Consider the following 18,520-nt stretch of genomic DNA (forward strand, 5'->3'; position numbering starts at 1 on the left):
GTTCTGATATCGTAATCGTAAATATCGATTCATTGAGCAACTAATATAATCTTGTCATCGTAGATTCATTATCCCATATTATAATATTTTGAGTTTGCGTTTTAGTTAGAAAACGAGCAGTCGCGATATATAGTAGATATCATTGAAGTTTTCACATAAATTATACTAAAAATACCTATGGTATAACTGACAACATGACATAAATATAATATATTATAAACTAAGAACATGGTGATATTTTTTTTCGACCATGTTCGATCCTAATAGGATCATATTTGCCTCCACAGAGTAGAGGTTTGTATTTAACAGATTTTGTTTTTTACGAGAAATGGATGTCAGCCTCTCACTCAACCTATACCCTGACTCACACACAACTTAATAAACAATAGGTGTACTTTACTTGCAAGACCCAGGATTCGAACCTGAAACCCACGGCGTTATAGTCCAACGCTTAAGCCGCGCGGCCATCGTGGGTGTCGGTGATATATTACCTAATTATTTCTAGCCTATGTGGCTAATAGGATAATAGTAAATCGTCATAAGGTGGGTTTATGACCCAAAATATGTGTAAACATAAATACCTCATCAATCACACAAAAATGGTTATTAATCATTAGTATCTATGTTACCCATTTCCTTATCCGATATTTATAGAAGTGTATAACCGTTTAGGAAAGCAACATCGCATAGATAGAGCCTGGATCAAAAGACAAAATATCCTAGTCGAAAAATCGATATAATCCATTACGATTAATATCAGCGAATTGGATGGTTCTTGAGAAAACATTCATCCAGCAGTGGTGAGCTCGCCTGATGAAGACAATGTACGCACATATTATGGTATAATTTATCCAGAACAATTTACTTATCTACTAACGTTTTAGAAGACATATTCCTGCATCAGTAATAGATGGAGTATCGAGGAGTCAAACAATTAAAGTTGCCCACGCACGTCCACGCAGACGAGCGACATTCGCCTTCCCAATTAAAACCGTCAGCCGTAACAATAATAATAATAATAGTTCGTACGAGTAGTATGATGAAAATGTCATCAACGGAATACCTACACTTAAATATTAAATTAAAATAACTTAAGTTTCTACGTTTCACGGCAGAAACAGACTGTTTTCAGTTATCACGTTATCAGTGTTATCAGTATCACTTATCACTAGGGACCGGATTTATATGCTAGTGCATGTTTTGTTAGGGTGTATGCACAGCTATGAGAGTTACACAGAAATCTGTTTTGAAAGACACAAAATCCAAAAATATTTTTTTTATTTTTCATATAAATTCATATTTGAGACGTTAGAGCATATTTTAGACATAGTGCATATTTCATAAATAAATGCATATTTTAGAGCTTTTGAATTTATAATTTTAGTTTTTTAAATTATTTTAGCGAAATATAACTAAGTTAGGAAGATGGATAGTTTCGATGCACTTGCATTTTTAATGCCATCTCCGAGCTGTGGATTTATCAGAAAAAGTGAAGTCAACTCGGGCACTTGTATTTAAAGTTTGCCCAATCACATATGTGGACATTGAGAGGTCGTTTTCCGCATATAAACAAAATACTGACAGATACGTATGCCGAAAAAAATAATGCCAGAGGATAATAATTAAAAAAATATTGTAATTTTTTTTTCGGGCAAAAAAATGAAAATAGTATCGTTTTTGTTTTTAAAGTTATGTTTTGTTTACATTGCATTTACTATTCAATTATTTGTAATTTGAAAATAAAATTGTAATTGATTAAGGGGGGGCATGCTCAGCGTAGGTCAAAATGGAGCTTTTGTTCTATTTTCGAAGCATGATCCTGGACATACCTTAAACGTTGTAGATAATCTATTTATATAATTTTGAAGCCTTATTATCCTTTATATTTATTTTAAACATTTGATGACTGTATAAAGTATTTTTATTACATAAAATAGTATTCTTTTAAACCTCTCGCTCTAATGTATTAGAATATAGTAATACTATTTCAGTACGGCCATGTGAAGTGGTGTTAAGATTTTTTATGTTTATTAATTTTTAAACGCATTTACAAATCCATTAGTAAAATTGTATTGTGTACTGTTTAAAAAAAATCGGTTAGGTACATGTTCAAACACGCGCGTTAACATCATTATACTCCCTATTTCAATTATAGTTTGTCAATTTATGGCTACGGCCGTATGTTGTAGCTTAACCACTGGGGAATGCCAAAAGAAATGGCGTATTTCAAAAAACCTTACATTATTCTTAGGTCAATAATTATTATAAAGTAATCATTATTCATAGGATGTTTATCACACTTAAATGGTCAAAGACATAGCTTATAATGAGTATCTCTAGAATTATCTTCAAATGTGTTAATCTTGCCCATTTTTTGAATAATAAAATGCCTAATTCTTGTCAAATTTGGGATTAAAGAGATTATCAATATAATTTGTATCGTAAATATTTCACTATAATAATGTCGATATAAATTATACTGGTGGTTTTATAAATGCGTTTAAAAATTAATAAATGTAAAAATCTTAACACCACTGCACATGCATGTACTGAAATATGACTATATTCTAAAACATTAGAGCGAGAGGTTTAAAAGAATACTATTTTATGTAATAAAAATACTTTATGCAGTCATCAAATGTTTAAAATAAATATAACGGATAATAAGGCTTCAAAATTATATAAATAGATTATCTACAACGTTTAAGGTATGTCCAGGATCATGTTTTGAAAATAGAAAAAAAGCTCCATTTTGACCCACGCTGAGCACGTCCGCCCTTAACTTTATATTCATCGTTTGTGTTTTTTTGTTCTGCTATCGCATTATGTTGAAAATTTTATTATTAACTAGTTATTCGATTTTTTGTCAGTAATATTGGGTAAAGTGGGTATTATTTTTTCCACAAAAAATGACAACTTTTAACTGCATATTTCTTCGGTTTTAGTGCATATTTTATTGACTTTAAGTGCAGGCATATAATCATGATTTTTGTTGCATATAAATCCGCTCCCTACTTATCACATCACGTGAGCAAGGGCAAAAAGTGTGCAATGTCGTTTTGCTTGGGACCTATTTAAATGAATCAAAACCACACTGCAGTTACCGTACTCGTGGGTATTACCACTAATCTCACAGGTGATAGAACTTTTTTGTTCATGTTTTCCATAAATGTATACATTTTTCAAGTCAGGTACATATTTTTGGTTTTAGTGGTATTGAAAGGAGCTCCGTAACACATGACAAGTAATTAACATAATCCTTTTGGAAGATGCTAGTCTTTATTATTGAATGATCTGACGATTCTAGCAAATGAGTTCATATAAAGTTATAAAATTCTGTTTTCTGCTTTATCCCTCACTGTGGAGGATCGTGACTCCTTTCAAATGGTATGTGAATGGTATTGAGAGACTCGTAGCGTTTTTCACTCGGTCGGACTATCGTGCAGGCGGCCTACTTCTTCTGCATTGACTGGGGCACAGCCCCAGCTGCATATACTTCAGCTGGGGCACGGTCTAAAACGAAACGCGACGCGAAGATTGTGCAAACGACGCGTGCAGAACAAAACATAATCTGCCATAAAAATTCAACATGCGTCCATTTAATGTTATGTGTATTGTTCTATTAGTACTTAATAATAATAATATATTAATTGATATGTTTTCTTTTTGAAATAAATGGTTAACGTTTTTTAGTCATCTTTACACGATTTAAGAATTAATTCCCCCGACGCCATCACAAAACAAATTGACGTTTTCACAGCTTGACTATCGCTCTCCGATTGGCAGCCAGTCCGAAATTTCGACGCACCTATAGTTGAAAATTATTTGCCGTTTCACTGAAGTATGCTCTTAAGATATTAAAACGTCGGCCATACGATAAAAAGAAAGACGCATGCTAAGGTTTCCACGGAAAAGAGAAACATAGAGAACGAGTCTCCGCTCAAATATGTATCTAAAAGATTTTACAGTCCATTGGACACAAAACCAGAATGGGAAACAATAATTTGGAAAGGTTTTCGTGTTGATCCCCGAAGGAGGGAGGTCGCTACACAATGGTGTGAATGACGCCACGGGTCTCAATCTTTAGCCTATGCAAATGGGGAAATACACAGACATAGCTAGGACATTTGAAAGGTGTTACCTTCCTCGCTGACTCGATGATGAAGAATTCGATAAAGGGTGGGTATTGTACATCTTGAAATAAAATCCATTATATAAGCAAAAGAGAAAATAGTGTATGTTAAATAAATGACGTAGGTACGCAATAAGAAAGATGCCACCAACTTTTAGTTCGTGTTGCCCTGGTGGCTCGACACTAGTTTTCTTCCGCGTACAATAAATGAAACATTTTCAAGTTCGCGACTATTTGCACTAACTCCGACGCGTCGTGCAGGCATGCTTAGTTCAGTTATGTAGCTGAAGATATGTAATTAATGATGCGATGCTATGAATACCAAACGTAAAGCAATATACGAGTTGAAACTCGGGTAAGAGTTTAGTCAAGGTACAGTGGATGATTCTAAAATTAAATTAGTTATGTAAAATACAGTTACAATCATGAAAAGAAACTTAGATATGCATTGTAGAAAATCTGCATTATAAATAATTGATGTTTTGATATGGGATTAGTTATTTTCGACGTGAAATAAAATAATATAATATAGGTATATCTACCTAGTAGTACTAGTACTAGTATATAGCGCCGGTGTACTTTAAATACCTCTTATGTGATTTGAGTCATATTCTTAGATAATCGATAAAAACTGTTTTCAACATTTTTTGTAGATCGTAATCATAAATTAAAATTTAGAATCATATTTTTTTATAATATATTTATAATTTAATTGACATTGACGTTATCGATGGCGCTGGACCTGGCTCGGCCACGTGCTGCGGATCCCAGAAGAGAACCTCAACATGGCTTGCCTGTTCTTCAAACCGACTGGATTCCGACGTCCTGGAAGGCCGCTAAATACTATTTATAGAGTGTATACAGCGGAGCTACGGGATGCTGGTGGCGAGCGACAGGGATTCTTGGAGGCGCCGCGAGGTGTCCATATGCTCCAAATAAGGGGCGGGTATGGCCGAAGAATTATTTAATTGAAAAATTGTAGCTTTTTAATGTTTGTTTCACATAGGATTAATTCTATATGCACCGTGTTGAATACGTCGATTCATGTGTAAATATGTCGTATTCACATAAGATTATTTTAATACTGATCTATTCTATTGCTGCGGACGCACACTTTACGGTGCATGATTTTGGATGCTCTCACATAGTATTAATTTAATATCGATTTTATTTGATGATTTCATTTTTTATTTGATCTTTCCACAAGTGATATAATACATAATGGTAGAGGAAAAAAATTCGCATCACGTGGTATCAATAACTCAGTGACGTCAAAATTATATCGGAGGTATTTAATATACAGCGATGAAGGTATGTACATAATCTAAGCATGTAAAACAAGGAATGCCGGATAAGTGAAGAATAGCGTGTATGCATTAATAAAGTCATTTTGCTGAATATGTATTAAAATAATCCAACTTACCTATCTATTGCATTACGAACCTAACAATGTTAGATTAGATAAGCCACGGCAAGTCGATTCTCCACAAGAAATAATCACTTAATTTGAAAGCGCTTAGTGTTAATTCTACCTGCCGATTTGCGGGTGGGAGAGGCGCGGAGAAGAGGCATGTGAAAACGAAGAAAATCACGTATGCCTGATGAAATCTGTGGGAGCTGACCGGCTGACACGCGCGGAAGCCAAGTTTAGTGCTCGCTGATCACCGGTTCCTGGTCCCTGATCACCTCACGGAAAGCGCTCATCACGACGACGGCTTCAAGGCTTCCGATGAGCAGAAACAGTCAACATGATCCGTGCAGCTCATTAGAGACGAACTACCACACAATAGATTAGGCCCACCTATGTTATGTCGACAATTATAATTAAACTTATACCAATGTAATTAATTTTAAGTAACACAATTTATTTGGTTTACCCTTAATTAAAAGAAACTTACTTAGCAAGAGGACATAATTAGTTTTATTTTTGTTGGGATTTTCGTATATGATATACGGGTTTCCAACCCATGGGTCGAGACCCCAAGGAGTGTTGCAAGGTATTTTCTGCACCTTGTCATCACTTGGGCGGGTTATTTGATTTTAGCACTCGCCGATATTTGCGTTGACTGAATTGTAAATAAATCTGTATCTTTGGTAGTAAAATAAATATCGTTCTCCGCCGCATGTTATTGGTTATTGGGCTCCGTCCTACAGCGCTATCACTATGAACATATTGTAATAAAAAATACCACGGATAATCGCGAATCAAAAATAAACACAGAATCTTGACATTTTTCATTTTTTTTCTTTTACTTTGTTAACTGTCAATTCATGGTGGAACACTGCATTTTATTGTTGTTTTAATTTAATAAAACGCAATTTTTTTGTAGTACTTATTCCACTTTTAATAAAACAACAATTATGACATTTTGACACTTGAGCGATAGTTTCTTCAAATTGTTTTTAAATTCCATCTTTTCAATTCGTTATAAATGTTATAAGTAAACTACAAATAATTTATTACAGAGAATGGTACAGGACCATATTACAGTAAATAATTAGAGGCTCACACAGCCACTCTGCATCGCCCACGTTCAATCGACAATACGAATGAACTCGAAGGCACCACGGTTTTCAATTTACGGTAACAATAATCACATCAATAATAATTATTATGAAGTATATTATGTGGGTCTATTCTATACACAAGGCGGCTATCGACGGTAGTTTATCATATTTATGTATTGAGGCGCTTAATTGTTAACTGTCAAAAGTGCTATGTTTTAACAGCCTTCTCTTGACTGTGTTAACTTTTAGAACGAGATATACAGTTTTGACATTTTAGACGACTAACTTATTATAATAATAATTATAATTACCTAAATACATAAATATGATAAACTGCCGTCGATAGCCGCCTTGTGTATAAAATAAACCCAACTGTATTAAATAGCATTGATGGTAGTGTCTTTTAACCTTTTTTTATTAAGGCTGAAATGCATAGAATGTCGAGTTACGTTCAATCGAAATAAATTATAATGGAATAGCAATTGCAAAAGTTGGGAAATATTGAGACAACGTCGCGTCCGTAAATTTAATCGTACCATTTTTGAAATTTCGATTTTCCGATAATAAAAATGTTTTTTAAATCCACTTTTATGAAAATATGTGTCAGATGTGTCAACAATGTCATAATATAATAAGTAATAATTTAAAAGTATCCTGTGCATACACCCGCTAGAAAATATATTTAAAAAAAAATACGACACCCGACGGGACCCGATATTTATGTTCAATCTTTATGTGAATTATTCGTTGAATAAAAGAAATAGTTTATTATACAATAAGACACTAATTTAAATTCTAATTGATTTAAGTTTTGTTTTATTCCATTAGAATCAATTTTATTTCAGTTAATAAGGTTTTCGTCTTCTTTTATTGTATTATAAAGTATTATATACTTACCAACACGAGAATTAACTGTATTCATTGTCAGTGTGGATCTACCATTGGTGAGTGCGCATAGTGCATTAAGATGCCGAAAGGCGAAACGACTCAAATAATACTAAACTTAAAATAACATGACGTATTTAATAGTGCCTTTCGTATATAATCGATACTAACAATAATTTTAATTTGTCGGAAACTGGTACCTACATAACGACATCCAAAAGAATTTATTTAATTTCCTTTTTAAAAAATTACAGAATGTGCAAAATTCAAGTTATCCGTCGGGCGCATGGGTTGCTAGCGCCAATGATGTTTCGTGCGCAGAGTTGTTTGCATGTTTACATTTTTTTTTTTTTTTTTAGAATTATTAATAACCATGTCCTTGCTTTTTCGTACAAGGTGGTTTGTTAGTAATTTTGAACAATCACAAACACCCAGGCTTTGAGAAAAACACATAAATGTTTTTGTCATGACCGGGAATCGAACCCAGGAACTCTCGGGTGGAAGGCGAGCGCCTTACCAACTGCACCACGAGAGCCGCCTGCATGTTTACATTGTTTTATTTAACTAGCTGAGGCATGGTCTAAATCTAAAAAAATCGTGATTAGGCGATGCGCGGATTGTGCAAATGACGCAAGCCGAACGAAATATAATTTGTCATAAAAATTCAACATGCGTCCTTTTAATGTTATGTTTATTATTATATTCGTAATAATACTAGTATATTCATTGGCATGTTTTCTTTTTCAAGTAGGTACATGCGGAACGTTTTTTTTGTGATCTTTACACGATTTAAGAATATATTCTTCCGACGCCATCACAAAACAAATTGATGTACGAACAGGTCGACTATCGCTCTCCGACTGGCGACGACTGCGAAATTTCATTCCACATACTGTTGAAAATTATTTGCCGTTTCACTTATGTACGCTCTTAACACTGTCTGTTGATCAACGATAAATGGTTAGTGGACAATTATTTTATTTTATACAACTCGGCCTAAAGTGGTACAGTTTGCCTCCTTCCAAACTCCCCACGGTATTAACAGGATCGATATAGTAAAACAGCCTGATGTAGTTGCTACGTTAGCGTAAACGCAGTAAACTGGCGTAAACCATAAACAGTCATTTCGTCTCTTCTCCTCTGAAGATCGATTTTTCGGGCCTCAAACCAATTCTCTTTGGAAAACTTTATACTCATGCCAAGATCTTCCGTCTTCTCAAATGGAAGAGCACGGTTGTACTCTTCGACGTTCTCCAGGACATCAGAAAGTTTACTCTGTGTCTATTTTGAGTATTGTACCCAGTGGCGGCTCGTCCATATGCACTGCGGTACTGTAGCACCCCCAAGCAAATTGAAACAAATGTAATATTATAGTATACATAAATTTATGTATATTATATAAAAATATCAATATTATTAAGCGTGTAATCAGCTCGCCCGCGCATCGATACATCCAATGTCCAATAATATTATCATACAGCGCGGTAGATACTTGATTTTTCACAGTTCCGATTTTAATTGAATATTCTCGAGTGGGCGACGGAGAGGCGCGGGCAGCGGTGCTCGCAGCTTCGTACTGCCAGTCAGACAGTCCGCTTTCAGTATTTCTCCGTTTCTGCGTCGCCGCGTGAGCTTGTGCGCCACAGCGAGTAAAGAAATATAGCTATAATGATTTATTAACATTGTTAAAATTTATTTCTGAAAGCAATTTATGCAAAGTTCTTTATTTTAATTATTAATATAATTAATTATTTATATTTAATTTTGATGGTAATAGTAAAATATAATCCAAATAAACATTTATTTTTTATTTTTAATCAACCGAAGCACCCCCAAATATCTTATCCACGAGCCGCCACTGATTGTACCACTATGACATGTGCAATGTCCACAAATCTTAAAATTCTTGACTTTAGTGGGAGGCGAATTGATACATTATTGTATCTTTCGCATGCAGCCGTGAACCCATTTATTAATAATTAATAATTAATTATACTGTGGTTAATAGTCAACTTACCGTGTCTCATAGGTACATAAGTATAGGCATTTTGAAAATTGTTTAAAAACAACTGCCATTCGTGTGAATCATTCATCAGTCCAACACAGCCGCACAACTGCTGACTGACAGCCGGTTAAAATGTTGCCATTGGCATTTAGCTGGCTGTAAGTGTCATTTTTATTGCAATTTCGTGGTCAGTTTACGTCTTTATCTGAATTTAATCATCAGCGTGCAATTTTCACGACAATCCAATGGTATTCAATGACTGCCATATCTTACAATTCAAATGGGATAGTCCTGCGCTTTTCGGATCATTTCAGTATTATATTAAAATAACCCAAAAATATAAACGGATTTTTTTTTAAATTTTAAACCTCACATACAGTATATAATATAAATGTTTAATAACGGAAATCGTCCTTCAGTTATTGTTGAGAGATTTTTTTAAGAACATGTCAAGTAGCGACAACGGGTTATTCGGATAACTGAAATGTTACATAATAAATTAATTATGTCGGACAGGCCTTCCTCCACCCTCCACCCTCCGCCACTGATATTCGTGGGGTTACAACCAAAAGTGCATACTAAACATTTTCATATATACCTTCTTATTTATTCTCATTGAACTAAGAACACAAATTGCAGATGGTGTTGGTTAGTGTGCAGAATTTTACATGAAAGAACAATTAGGTATTAAAAAACATAAAAAATATTAGTGTGACCTCATCTTATCTCTATCAAAATCGAGACCGTCCTTCAGTAATATCATGAAGGGCCTGTATAAATGAATGTCCAGACTTTTTGTACTACAACTCGTAGTTCTACTCTCATCTAAAATCAACAAAAATAATTACAAGATAAAAAGAACTTTTTATATACTTACCACTTTTTAAATTTTCTGTTGAATCATTAACTTGACAATTCTATGTATTAATAAATACTTTTTTTGTACTTGATAGAAATACTGAAATGTCATTTTGACATATCATATTGATTTCCATAGTAACGCACGTATATATTAATAATTTTGTTGCTAGGACCCACTTAGCAACCAATAATAGTGAGTAGTAAATATTACTTTTAACGATTTTTTTCCGAAACATACAAAACATCATTAACTGAAAATGAATTCAATTCTGCTTAAAGATGGCCAAAAGTATTTAAAAAACGCATTGTCGTCGCGTTCTGATATATTCTAAAAGTTTCTAATGTCTAGCTATTCGGGAAGTTAGTTAAAAATCTTCAATCGTCCAATACAAAATCTTGGACAAACAAGAAAAAATTTGTACTGTACACACAAGAAAAAATCTGTACCTGACAAACAAGAATACGAGCTAATAAAAACGTGGTAAAATACAAGTTGTCTATAATGTTTGAATCAAAATGCAATAAAATTAAATTGTTAGTCACCAGATAATGTCTAAATATTTTAACATCTCTCATAATAATATTATGTTGATATCAACCAATGGCAAAGGGTGGAGGTAGGCGCTTAAGATTCGACATAAATAGTGCACTAAACTTTGTCAGTCATACTTATTTGTTTTCATTTAACTAAGAATACAATTTGCAGATGGTGCTGGTTAGTTTTTTAAAATTCAATTAAACTCTGCCTCACCCAAATCATAATAGTTTACGTATGTTATGGGCGATACACCTAATAGGTTGAGCAAGTGGCTAACGTATATTTCTCGTGAATAAAAATATAACGTGAATTTAAGGATAAGTACATAATATTACAGATGGTATTGGTTAGGTTATACCAGTGGTCTTCAAACTGTGTTCCGCGGAACCCCGGGTTTCGGGGCACCTCTCTGGGGGTTTCGCGAGTCAAAAAAAATCGACAAATAGAACTAGACTTCGACAAATTGAGTAAAAAAAATGTAATTATTTTAAGATATATTTTTCTAATGATGGGATGGGGTTCCCCGAAAAAAACTTATAATTATTGTAAGGGTTACGTGAGTCGACAAATTTTGAAGACCACTGGGTTTGGGACGTATACCAAATCATAATCGATAAAAAATATTCTTCTACCTCTAAAATATCCAAAATTATATATGGTTTAATGGCATTTATTTATTATTTCATAGATAAACGAATATTTTTTGACTATTATCCACTATGGCTTGGATTAAGCAGGTTTAATTGAATTTTAAAAACTACAAACTAACAAACACCATCTACACATTGTAGCCTTAGTTCAATAATAAATTATAAATAGGTTGACTGATAACGTTTTGTATGCAGTATTTATGTCGGATCTTAACAGCCTACTTCCACCCTTCGCCACTGATTTTTGATGACACATTTTTGGAAACTTTTGACATACGCACGCTGCCAATACGGTTAGCTATTTTAAAACAGAGATATACAACATTTCGTATCTAAATAAAACACACAATAGGTACTATTTATAACTATAACTCACTATCGACAATTTTGTTTTTTTGACAACTTTTTGACATTAAGACCTCGATTTTTGTTCATTGCGTACCTAAGTACACAGGTAGGTAGATTCTAAAATCAATGAATATTACCAAGTAGGTACATAAAATGTATGTAGGTATAGTCACATTACGAAAATATAAATATTCAACAAATATTGCCATTGTTTCGGTGCAAATGGAAAATATTCAATCAACATGATAAATAATTCAGGAAATTTATTTCAGAGACAAAAGAATGGCGTTCGAATGAATATTATTATTAAATGCAAAGTTAGTGGGTATTTTAGTAAGTGAACATTTTAAATCCAAACGAATGGGTCTTTTATACTCTATTTTGTACCTATGTGAATATTATTTGTGAAAATCAGTTGTTATTTGAATTATTCTGTAAAGTACAAGACTTATTATAATTAAATACCTTTAAAGTGCTAGCCTAGCTTCATTGAAATGTCAGTTTTTCGCAATTAAAAGTACAATAAAAATAACAACATATGAATATTTTGAAATAGAAATACCAAAGATATATTTCCGTTGATAGTAATTAATTATCTACTTATTTGGATATTCTTTCGAATTTTCGTTTATTTATCAATTTTTAGACGTTATTTAAATAATGATAATATCGAAAGTTTGCCTCGAAATATTTAATAAAAGGTCAAGTTGACGTCAGTTTGATTAATATAATTATGTTACATTGGCGGCTCTCGTGGTGCAGTGCGTAAGGCGCTTGCCTTCCACCCGAGAGTTATTGGGTTGGATTCCTGGTCAAGACACACAATATTTATGTGTTTGTCTCAAAGCCTGGGTGTTTGTGATTGTTCAAAATTACTAAAAACCACCTTGCACGAAAAAGCAAGGACATGATTATTAATAATTCTAAAAAGAAAATATGTTACATTTATTTTAGTCTAATTTTTGGGTTACTCGAAATAACTATAGTAGAGAAATTAGTTTAGATTTTTATGACGTAATTTTTCTGTGGTTCGTAGTTGATTGAAGTTCTGCTACTGTTTTACAACCTGTACATTTGCGTCGCCGGGATTGCGGATCGTTTCAACCAAATTTGAAAACGTCGCTGGAAAAAATTGATTTGGCTGATTACATGACTTTAAAAACTGCGAGCACGTGTCGCTAAAAAATATTGTTTTTGTGTTAAAAATAAAGTCAGCGGTAATTATTTTTAGTTATTGTAATAGAACATATGGTTAACTATGTTGTGTTTAAATTTGGTAGTCATACTGAGAGGGAATGGGACAACAAGACGCCAGGACGATTATTGGACACCGCACTGCCGTAGACATGTAAACAGAACGAAGACGATGAATTTTAATCAGTGTCTATCTACTACTTAATAGTTTTAATTCATTTTACTCTTAACATAATTTTTTTTTATTGCGGATTGAGATATACCATGCCATATAAAAATTAAAAAACTCTTTTTTCGTTGGAACTTAAACATATGCACGAAATTAAATCATAATATGATAATTTAAATATAAATAATAATATTAAATATTTTTTTTAAAAGTACGTTTATCTAAGTACCTAAAGTATATTTATTTTCGAATTGCGTGGCGTCCAGTTGTCCGGCGCCAAATCGTCCTAGACCCTACTGAGAAGCAACACGGTGGTATAACGTTTCATAGTTTAGTTGATAATAATAAAATCGTTGTTCTACTGTGCGTTATACACTTGAAATACGGCTTCATTTTGCCTAAAAATAGGCCCACTCTATATATTATTATTACTCTGAGGTTTTGATTTATTTACAGCGTAGCTATGCATATATCATAATCTATTTACCTATATTGATTTCAAATGAAAAAATCATACACATCTCGTTGCAGAGAATATTTTTCTGGAGTATTCTTTACATTTTACATTGTATGAGATGTCATCAAAAGGCTGTACCTACAATTATCATATTTTATGAGTCAATAAATTACAGTGATAACCGATAAAAAAAAATGATCGCAGCTTACTCCTCTCCTCTCCTCTCCTCTCCTCTCCTCTCCTCATCTTTCCTACTAGTCTTCAATAAAAACGATACTTAATTATTTTCTTGTCCGACGTCCATTTCACATCACAGGCAGTACTAGTAATTTATGACACCCTACTCGTACACCCCTACCTACATAGAAAATAAAATGTTTCTTTCTCATTAAATAAGGATTAATTTATGTGACCATGTAAAGGCAAGATGCTACAACTTTTTACGATATTAAATAAATAATGAAATAATATTCTAGTCGATATACAACATACAATTAACTTTTTCACTCTGGTCTTGCCTATAGATACATACATTTAACATTAAAAATCGTGATCACAAATTCTTTTTTTAACAGGAAATATTAGAAATAACTGGAGCACATAGCCTACCTATCCTCAGCGACTAGTATCAAGCGCTTAGTTTCAAAATCCCCTAAAACGGTGTTTGAAAATTGTTGAGTTAGATATGCACCTACACGCACCGACTTTTTGAAGTTGTACTTCTTTTGGGGCGTTTGGTAGAGTTAAATTGAGTCGTTACGAAAGTGTGCGACAGTATGAAGTTAGCTGCGAATCAGTCAGCTGTATACAAATGCAATTTTGATAGTAGAATTGGCAACGAATTTAATATTATCGGCTATTTACAATTCCTCACGTGGCGTTTTACGTGGGTGAAGTCGGCGAAGCGTTGAGCGGCACGCGCAACTCAAGAGTATAACCGTGTGTGAAAATGTTCGTAAACAGTCTTTTTTGGTCGTACATTTATACGGTTATACGTTCAAGCAGCGCGCGCCGCTCATCGCTTCGCCGACGTCGCTCACGTAAGACGTAGTGTTACGTAAACAAACGATTAAAAGCCAGAGTGACAGTTGTTAATTTAAAAATAAAAACAACGAGAAATAATTATATAATTTAGTAAGTAAGTATAAGTTAAAGTGTATAATTATGAATAAACCAACGGCGCTTTAAGCGGCCCCTTTTATTGAGTGTGTAATTTAACAAGATACTTAAGAGCTAGTCGAAGAATCTAGGTTATCAGTGTTATCACAAGTTTTGTTTTGTTACACCAAAGAAGTATAACTTCTAACGCGAGTACATGAGTACACGCACCGATTTTTGAAAATATTATAATTAGGTATATTAATCTCTGTCAAGTAATATTTTTCTTTTCAGCTACGTAATAAATACAAATCAAACACAATAACAATGATAACACTAATACAAAAGCATCGCAAAACATATTATAACATTATTGAACATACCTACATAATTTTGAAAAACACTTTCTGAGTAAATATATTATAACCAACAGAAAAAATCTTTTTCGAAATAAGTAAGCCACCCCGGCAGGGAATCGAACCCTGCCCATAGTTATTGTCGCAATTAGTATGTCACTGCGTAGCATAGAGGTAATGCGCGGATGGGGAGTAATCCCGGGAGATGCAGGGTTCGATTCCCTGCCGCGGTGGCTTACTTTTTTCGAAAAAGATTTTTTTCTATTGGTTATAATATATTTTCTCTGAAAGAGTTTTTCAAAATTATGTATGTTCAATAATTAGAATGGTACATTCTTAAATCTTGTGAATTATTCGTTGAATAAAAGAAATAGTTAATTATATAACATTATATTGTAGTTAATATATTGTTTTGAAAACGACTTACCTATTGTGTGTCAGATGCTTCGCGACTTCCAGAGAGTTGAGTGAACATTATTTAGACGAAAACATGCTGCACCACCTGCAAGAATTAAAAATAAAATATGAAAAAAAATATATTTATAATGCAGGCGAATTCTATGAAGATGGAAACCAAAATATTTACAATGCCCCAGAAACTCCGTGTATACTCTTATTCATATATTATGATAGTTAAATTGGTTTTAGACAATCGATCTAGACATCGGAAGACGTAGATAATTAAACCGGCTGCATGTTTAAATTTTCGAGCACATTAGTTTTATGCTATTTATGTTGTTATTTTATTCGTCGAAACCAGGCTATCTTACAAATCGTATTTTAAGAAATTTACACACGAAACAGTGTTGCCAATCATTGAAAGAAATCAGCCGATTGAACTATCGCAAAAAAGAAAATCACTTATTACGTAATCTAACTAGTTTAATTTTAGGGTTGTATTATATCATTTGCAATTTGTACATTGCAAAATTCTTTTGAGCTCTTGAGTGTGGTCCAGTTTCGTGTCCCCACTTGAAATACAAAAAAAAATATTACTTACCCATTTCACATTGATTATTATAGATCAATTTTTTCAATACATTTTTAAATACCAAGGATTAATTCTCTTTTTAACAGTTCATGCGATTGACATTTCAGCGCTTGCAGTGTCAGATTTTCGTAGTATCTACGTTTATTCACGATGCTTCGCGCCTACTTCGACAGGACTAGGGAATCCAATCCCGGGATCCCGAATCCCGGGATCCCGGGATCCCGAGCTATTTTCGATACCTATGAATCCCGGGATTGATAAATATAATCCCGGGATTTCGGGATTGATTTTTTTATCAATTTTTATGGAAAATATAACAGAAAAAATACTTTTAATACAAAATAACTACATTAGAAATAAACTGAGTTTGAATGAAGTTTGATGTGTAGGTTGCCGATTCATTTTATTTTTTCACATAGATTATTAAAAATGAGAAAGATTGGTAAAAAAACAATGCTTCGCACTTTTAACAAAGTAATTCCACCATGATATCATACGTTTTACGGCAGTTTCATATTTGGCTGACTAATTAGAATTATGAAGCGGAAAGGCCATAAGTACGCCATGATTATTTGCCTTACTATTTTAAATCTCGCTGATCTATTCATTATGTCTTTACTATCAGAAATAGCAATCTCATATTAAATTCACATTATTATTTATATTATAATATTATTTACTCTATTAAACTTGTGTATTTCCAAGATTTAACGTATACAATATTAACAATAAATGTCTTAAATAGTATAAATTATACTAGATTTATTTTGACCGATTTTATCAATGTTATTTGTAAATATAAAAATTTTATATTAACAATGGAAAAAAATCCCAATCCCGGGACCAGTCCCGGGATCCCGGGATTGTCAAATTGTAATCCCGAAATCCCGGGATCAGAATTTTGGCTCGGGATTGGATTCCCTAGACAGGACCAGTCAACGAGACATCGTTTAATTTAAAAGGTAATAAATATGCCTATGTGCCAAAATAAATCAATTTAAAAAAAAAATCAAAAATGATATATAAAATAATAACTATATAGGTACAATTATAATTAATTAAGTAATCAGGAGCCTAATGCAGAATCCAATTTTTCGATCTTAAGGATAAGTTGCCGAAAAGGATGACTTAACTATAGACTATACTGACTATAGAGTTAAGGAATCCTTAACCATAGACTACTTTTGTTATGAACACGCCCTCTTCTGTATTACCATTTACCACTGACAGCTGCTGTCAAAATAAATTCGCGTGTCTATAAAACAGTCCATACACTCAAATTCATTTCACAATATATCTCAATATGGATATTGATAGTGTTAATTCGTTTGGGATGTACATGCAGAATATTATTTTACTTTTTATACGCCAGTCCGCAAAAATACAAGATGCCAGACAGAATGACACTTGACGCTAGTGTTACCATGTTAAAAAAATATATTGCGGTGCCTTTGAAATCACGTATAATGACTGATAACGGAAACATAAGAGTATTATAATTAAATATTAATTATGTATTTATAGTTATAGCATTTATAAAGTGCAGTTGTCATATTTTTGTCATCGTTTAACAATTACACAATAATTTACCTAAAATATAGGAGAGAAATTTTAAATATGGTATTATTTTCAATAGAAAAAACGAACGAAGCTTTAAGTGGGCTCGCACATCAGAACTCGCCGCATGCGTCTTACGACGAATTCGTCGACGTGACGTCATCGTAAACCAAGAAACAAACGTTATCAAATGGAGCTTCGCAGATTGGCCGATGCAACTGCGACTCTGCGACCCTGCGACATGCCTCGAGTTGCATTGGCCAAAGCCTGCATGTCGATCTCGAAAAATGTCGGCTCCGCGCAAGCGCACAGCCTGCGGCCATCGGCCATTTCTGTCTCTGTCTCTGTCTACACTGTCATTGCTCGCTCATCGCTGGTCACCGCGTTTGACGTTTGTTCATACAATCAACACAATAAAAATGGCAGACGAGAGACTTCTCCTTTTTCGCGTTTGACGTTTGCCGCTAGGCAGATGTGCGAGGTTGTAGCATGCAACATTCGTCGGCGGTCTCACAAGTTTTGATTTATGGCCGTCAGGCACACAAGGCGAGTTGTGATGTGCGAGCCGGCTTAAGACGAGGTGAAAAAACGAACGATGCTTTTAAGACGAGGTGAACCATAGACAACATGATCTTAACTAAGGACGATGTGTCTGCATAGTGTTTTGTACTAAGGAAATTTTAGTTATGACAAATGTTTCTGTATTCCCTTCTAGAGCACAATTTATATTGTGCTCTTTTCAGACTTTTACTATTATAGGTAGGTATTTAA

At 33.6% G+C, this 18,520-nt stretch overlaps 1 protein-coding gene across 3 annotated transcripts in view; it reads right to left on the reverse strand.

Annotated features, from left to right (window-relative positions):
• Ntan1 (N-terminal amidohydrolase 1) overlaps positions 1-18,520 on the reverse strand; it is a 272,492-nt gene that overhangs the window by 199,128 nt on the left and 54,844 nt on the right. For all 3 annotated transcript variants that reach the window (XM_085959719.1, XM_085959721.1, XM_085959720.1), the window contains exon 2: positions 15,629-15,703. The gene's annotated coding sequence lies outside the window, so the exon portion shown is untranslated. The remainder of the gene's footprint in view (positions 1-15,628; positions 15,704-18,520) is intronic.

This window comes from Rhyacophila brunnea, unplaced genomic scaffold, assembly GCF_057557595.1.
Source record: "Rhyacophila brunnea isolate RB1 unplaced genomic scaffold, BYU_Rbru_1.0 scaffold_9, whole genome shotgun sequence".
Taxonomy (NCBI): Eukaryota; Metazoa; Arthropoda; class Insecta; order Trichoptera; family Rhyacophilidae; genus Rhyacophila; species Rhyacophila brunnea.